We start from the raw sequence: 6,490 nt of genomic DNA, 5'->3' as shown, positions 1-6,490 counted from the left end.
AGGCCTTTAAAAGGTCCCTCAGTCTTGTTTTGAAGGCACCACAATCATGGGGAAGACTTCTGACTTAACAGCTGTCCAAAAGACAATCATTGACACCTTGCACAAGGAGGGCAAGACACAAAAGGTGATTTCTAAAGAAGCTGGCTGTTCGCAGAGCTCTGTGTCCAAGCACATTAACAGACAGGCGAAGGGACGGAAAAAATGTGGTAGAAAAAAGTGTACAAGCTCTAGGGATAACCGCACCCTGCAGAGAATTGTGACGACAAACCCATTCAAAAATGTGGGGGAGATCCACAAAGAGTGGACTGCAGCTGGAGTCAGCGCTTCAAGAACCACCACGAGGAGACTCATGAAAGACATGGGATTCAGGTGTCGCATTCCGTGTGTCAAGCCACTCTTGAACATGAAACAGCGCAAGAAGCGTCTCGCCTGGGCCAAGGACAAAAAGGACTGGACTGATGCTGAGTGGTCCAAAGTTATGTTTTCTGATGAAAGCAAGTTCTGCATTTCCTTTGGAAATCAAGGACCCAGAGTCTGGAGGAAGAGCGGAGAAGCACAGAATCCACGTTGCATGAGGTCCAGTGTAAAGTTTCCACCGTCAGTGATGGTGTGGGGTGCCATGTCATCTGCTGGTGTTGGCCCACTCTGTTTCCTGAGGTCCAGGGTCAATGCAGCCGTCTACCAGGAAGTTTTAGAGCACTTCATGCTTCCTGCTGCTGACCAACTTTATGGAGATGCAGACTTCACCTTTCAACAGGACTTGGCACCTGCACACAGTGCCAAAACCACCAGCACCTGGTTCAAGGACCATGGTATCCCTGTCCTTGATTGGCCAGCAAACTCGCCTGACCTTAACCCCATAGAAAATCTATGGGGTATTGTGAAGCGGAGGATGCAATACGCTAGACCCAACAATGCAGAGGAGCTGAAGACGACTATCAGAGCAACCTGGGCTCTCATAACACCTGAGCAGTGCCACAGACTGATCGAGTCCATGCCACGCCGCATTACTGCAGTTATTGAGGCAAAAGGAGCCCCGACTAAGTATTGAGTGCTATACATGCACATTCTTTTCATGTTCATTCTTTTCAGTTGGCCAACATTAGAGAAACAAACATTTTTTCATTGGCCTTTAGAATATTCTAATTTTCTGAGATACCAGATTTGATGTTTTCATTGGTTGTCACCTATAAATATCAAAATTAAACGTAATAAACATCGGAAATACATTGGTCTGTGTGCATTGCATGAATATAATGTACAAGTTTCACGTTTTGAATGGAATTACTGAAATATTTTCAACCTTTTGATGATATTCTAATTTACTGGCCAGCACCTGTATGTCATGAACTCACTGAGCGTCAGATTACCAGATTCATATTGAAGTTGTTTTGGTGAAAGTAACTTAAAGTAATGCAAAAGTTGTGTAATGCCTTACATTTTTAAATCAGTAATAGTGTAATGTAATGAATTACTTTAAAATGAGGGTAACAAGTAATAAATAATGCATTACAGTTTTGAAGTAACTTGCCCAACACTGGTTGATAAATGGGCAGAGTTAAACAGAAACAGTTCTGCCTTAAATGTTCAAAGAAGGCAAAATAATAAAAAAAAGTCCACATAATCAAGACATTATATTGAAAACACAAAGATGTACAGATGTACAGATAAAACTGCGGAGATCACTCTCTGATAAAGCCATCAGGACCCCATCCTCTGTAAAAAGTAGAACCCTGATCCATAGAACACCAAAACAGATCCTCGCAACACCTTGGCTGTGCCTACAAATCCTGTCCATAAATTATATGAACAAAATTTGTGATAAAGGTATAGCGTCCAGCAATGGTCAATTTTCACCATTATATTTGACCAACATCATCTGTGAGAACAAATCCACTATCTGGGTGGATTTTCTCTTGCCTCCTAAAGTCCAGGCCTCTGCAGTGCTTGGCACACAAGATAACACACTGTCAACAAACTGTTCTTTTCAAGGCCTGGGCTTTCCCCCTTATCGCTTCTACAAGATTCCACACTCTGAATGAAAAGTTAACTTTTACAACTCATAAGTTAAATAATCATTAAATGTTCATATGGTTGAATGAACCAGATGTTATATGGATAATTTTATTAATATTTGGATAATCTGTGCCTAATTCAATTAAGTTGAAATAAATGTGATTATTACAATGAAACATTTATATGTCATGATTAGTAATGTTTGATTTAACAAGTGAATCTTTATCTACACTCATACACAATGTTCATAAGATATAAACTACGGTTAAGGTCATATCCCACATAAGTTTAAAGATGATTTATCCACAGAGTTAGAACATTTTTGTATCTAATGATGTCACGTTGAGGGGAAGATTAGGACCCAAAATGCAGATTACCCATGACTCGAGGCAGGAGTTGGTAAAAGTAAAAATCCTTTATTTGGCAGGATGAAAACAAAATAAATCCATAAGGCAGCGAGCCAAAATCCAAAAGTCCTGGAGCACAGGACACTGAAAGCTCACTAAGAGCACCACAAGCCTGAAGACACAAGCTCATATAGAGCATGAACAACGAAGGCAAAAACACAATGGATCGACAACAACACATAGACAAGACAGGGCTTAAATAGACTGGGAAGATGAGAGGGAGAAGAATTGCAGGTGTGGGGAGAGGGACCAGGTGAATTCAATTACTAAATCAGGGAGGAGGAAGAAAACACTGGTGGGAAAAAAACACTAAATACTGAAAGGCTGTAACAAAGGAAAATTACCTAAGAGAGAAACAAAAGACCAGAAGGCATAAACCATAACTAATATACTAAGGGGAAGCTGACACTAAAGGAAAACACTACAGAAAGAAACTACAGGAAACTACAGGGGTGTGGCTAAGAGGGGGCCAAGAGAGTACAGGACCTGGGAGAGGGAAGTCTGAGGGGGGAAACCTAGAGGGCAAGTGGGGAACACCAGGAGACACATGAGGAAGATGCAGACAAGACACATGAGGGCGCTAGAAGACACAAAAGGAACACCTAGAGACGAATGTGGACAAAAGGAGACACATGAGGTGAGACGCAGACACAGACCATGACAAATGAAGGTGTGGTTTCTGAGGGATGTTGGTAAAGTCAACAAAAATGTCAAATTCTGACTCGCCAGAGTCATAACATGGTGGATATATAAAACTAGGATGACTTCCCGAGTTATTCAAGTTATTGAGCAGAACTTCGGAGTGAACACACTCTAAAGTCTCCTTTTTAGTAAGGGTAAACCTTAATTATAGCAAACATTCATTGAGTTGAATAAAACTGTTCAATGATGCAACACAAGTGGTGAACTGATAGCACAATGGCAGTTCTCTGGTCCAATTGAGTGCCCACAATAAACGACGGCTTTCTGTAGCACTGATGTTAACCAGTTGGCTCATATACGGTTATTGTTGCCCTTTCCATCGTTGCAGTTTGGATGATCAAACATTTACAGTCCTGACAATGGATATGTAACCTTGAAGGTTTAAGTAGAAATCGTTGACCCTGATGTGATTTGAACACACAAACTTCTGATCTGGAGTCAGACGCACTACCATTGCGCCACAGAGTCAGGTGTCAACGAATGGATAATGAAAATGAGCCGATGGTAAACCTTAACTAACACAAACATTCAATGTCCTGAATAAAACTGTTCAACGACGCAACACCAGTGATGTACAGATAAAACAACAGAGATCACTGTCTGATTAAACAAACAGGATCACATCCTCTGTAAAAAAAAAAAAAAAAAAAGAGACTTGATCCTTAGGCCACCAAAACAGATCCCCGCAACACCTTGGCTGTGCCTACTAATCCTGTCTATATACGTTATGAACAAAATTGGTGATAAAGGGCTGAGGAGTGTGATCTCCTTGTAGTTGGAACACACTGTGCGGCCCCCCTTTTTTATTAGGGGTAAACCTTAATTATAACAAGCATTCATTGAGTTGAATAAAACTGTTTAATGATGCAACACAAGTGATGTAGTGATAGCCCAACGACAGTACTCTGGTCCAGATGAGGACCTACAATAAACTATGGCTTCCTGTAGCACCGATTTGAACCAGTCTGCTTACATAAGGTTATTGTTACCCTTTCCATCTTTGCACTGTTTGGATGAAAAAAAATCTAACTCCCTGATGGGTGTTATGTCACATAACACATAAGTAGAAGGCCTTGACCCTGATGTGATTTGAACACACAACCTTCTGATCTGGAGTCAGACACGCTACCATTGCGCCACAGAGTCGCCTGCCTATAAAATAGAAAATAGGAAAAATGTGAAGGTAAACCTTAAGTATGGCAAACATTGACCTGAAAACAACTGTTAAAAGATGCAACACCAGTGATGTACAGATAAAACAACAGAGATCACAGTTCGAAAAAAACATCAGGACCACATCCTCTGAAAAAGTGTAGAGCCCTCATCCGTACAACACAAAAACAGATCCCCGCAACACCTTGGCTGTGCCTACTAATCCTGTCTATATATGTTATGAACAAAATTGGTGATAAAGGGCAGCCTTAGCAGAGTCCAATTCTTACTGGAAATGAGCTTGACTTATTGCAGGCAATGCGGACCGAGCTATGACACCGGTCATTCGGGGAACTAAGAGCCTGTGTCAGGAGCCCTGGTACCCGATACTCACGGAGTGCCACCCGCAGGGCCCCCTGAGTAATGCGGTCTTAACCCTTCTCCAAATCCACAAAACACATGTTCATTGGTTGGATAAACTCTCACGTACATCTCCAGGATTCCCCTAATGGTATAAAGCTGATCCAGCTGAACCTGAGGGTTGACAATCCGTCTGACCTTCCTCTACAGGACCATTAACAAGACCTCACCAGGGAGGCTGAGGAGTGTGACCTCCCTCTTGTTGGAACACACTCTGCAGTCTCCTTTTTAGTAAGGGTAAACCTTAATTATAACAAACATTCATTGAGTTGAATAAAACTGTTCAATGATGCAACAGAAGTGGTGAACTGATAGCACAATGGCAGTTCTCTGGTCCAATTGAGTGCCTACAATAAACAACGGCTTTCTGTAGCACTGATTTTAACCATTTGGCTTATATAGGGTTATTGTTGCCCTTTCCATCGTTGCAGTTTGGATGATCAAACTTCTACAGTCCTGACGATGGATATGTAACCTTGAAGGTTTAAGTAGAAGTCTTTGACCCTGATGTGATTTGAACACACAACCTTCTGATCTGGAGTCAGACGCGCTACCATTGCGCCACAGAGTCAGGTGAAATGATAATGAAAATGAGCCGATGGTAAACCTTAACTAACACAAACATTCAATGACCTGAATAAAACTGTTCAACGACGCAACACCAGTGATGTACAGATAAAACAACAGAGATCACTGTCTGATTAAACAAACAGGACCACATCCTCTGTAAAAAAAAAAAAAAAGAGACTTGCTCCTTAGGCCACCAAAACAGATCCTCGCAAAACACCTTGGCTGTGCCTACAAATCCTGTCCAGAAATGTTATGAACAAATGCTGTGATAAAGGGCTGTGTTAGCAGAGGCCAATTCTTACCGGAAATGAGCTCGACTTACTGCCGGCAATGCAGACTATGCTACGATACCTGTCATTCGGTGACCTAACAGATTGTATCAGAAGGCCTGGTACCCGATGTTCAAAGAGTGCCCCCTGCAATGCCCCTGAGTAATGCAGTCAAAACCCTTCTCCAAATGCACAAAACACAAGTAGATTGGTTGGGCCAACCCTCACGCACCCTCCAGGATCCACCTAAAGGTATAAAGCTGGTCCAGCGTTCCATGGCCAGGACGAAAACCACTATGTTGCTCCTGAATCTGAAGTTGGACAATCCATCTGACCTCCCTCTCCAGATCCCCTAAAACAACATTACCAGATAGACTGAGGAGTGTGATCTCCTTGTAGTTGGAACACACTGTGCGGCCCCCCTTTTTATTAGGGGTAAACCTTAATTATAACAAGCATTCATTGAGTTGAATAAAACTGTTTAATGATGCAACACAAGTGATGTAGTGATAGCCCAACGACAGTACTCTGGTCCAATTGAGGGCCTACAATAATCTATGGCTTCCTGTAGCACCGATTTGAACCAGTCGGCTTACATAAGGTTATTGTTACCCTTTCCATCTTTGCACTGTTTGTATGAAAAAAAAAATCTAAATCCCTGATGGGTGTTATGTCACATAACACATAAGTAGAAGGCATTGACCCTGATGTGATTTGAACACACAACCTTCTGATCTGGAGTCAGACGCGCTACCATTGCGCCACAGAGTCACCTGGCTATAAAATAGAAAATAAGAAAAATGTGAAGGTAAACCTTAAGTTTGGCAAACATTCATTGACCTGAAAACAACTCTTAAAAGATGCAACACCAGTGATGTACAGATAAAACAACAGAGATCACAGTTCGAAAAAACCATCAGGACCACATCCTCTGTAAAATGTAGAGCCCTGATC

General features: G+C 41.8%; 4 non-coding genes across 4 annotated transcripts; all 4 read right to left on the bottom strand.

The window, feature by feature from the left end:
• Positions 1-3,521: 3,521 nt before the first annotated feature.
• On the bottom strand, positions 3,522-3,593 carry trnaw-cca (transfer RNA tryptophan (anticodon CCA)). Its single transcript has one exon. It is a non-coding gene; the product is annotated as a tRNA-Trp (tRNA).
• Positions 3,594-4,199: 606 nt separating this feature from the next.
• Positions 4,200-4,271, bottom strand: trnaw-cca (transfer RNA tryptophan (anticodon CCA)). The gene has a single exon. It is a non-coding gene; the product is annotated as a tRNA-Trp (tRNA).
• Positions 4,272-5,196: 925 nt separating this feature from the next.
• trnaw-cca (transfer RNA tryptophan (anticodon CCA)) lies at positions 5,197-5,268 on the bottom strand. The gene has a single exon. It is a non-coding gene; the product is annotated as a tRNA-Trp (tRNA).
• A 967-nt stretch (positions 5,269-6,235) lies between these two features.
• On the bottom strand, positions 6,236-6,307 carry trnaw-cca (transfer RNA tryptophan (anticodon CCA)). Its single transcript has one exon. It is a non-coding gene; the product is annotated as a tRNA-Trp (tRNA).
• Between the last annotated feature and the right edge of the window lie 183 nt (positions 6,308-6,490).

Source organism: Nothobranchius furzeri, chromosome 2 (genome assembly GCF_043380555.1).
Source record: "Nothobranchius furzeri strain GRZ-AD chromosome 2, NfurGRZ-RIMD1, whole genome shotgun sequence".
NCBI classification, from domain to species: domain Eukaryota; kingdom Metazoa; phylum Chordata; class Actinopteri; order Cyprinodontiformes; family Nothobranchiidae; genus Nothobranchius; species Nothobranchius furzeri.
This window is presented reverse-complemented; position numbering and strand designations above follow the sequence as displayed.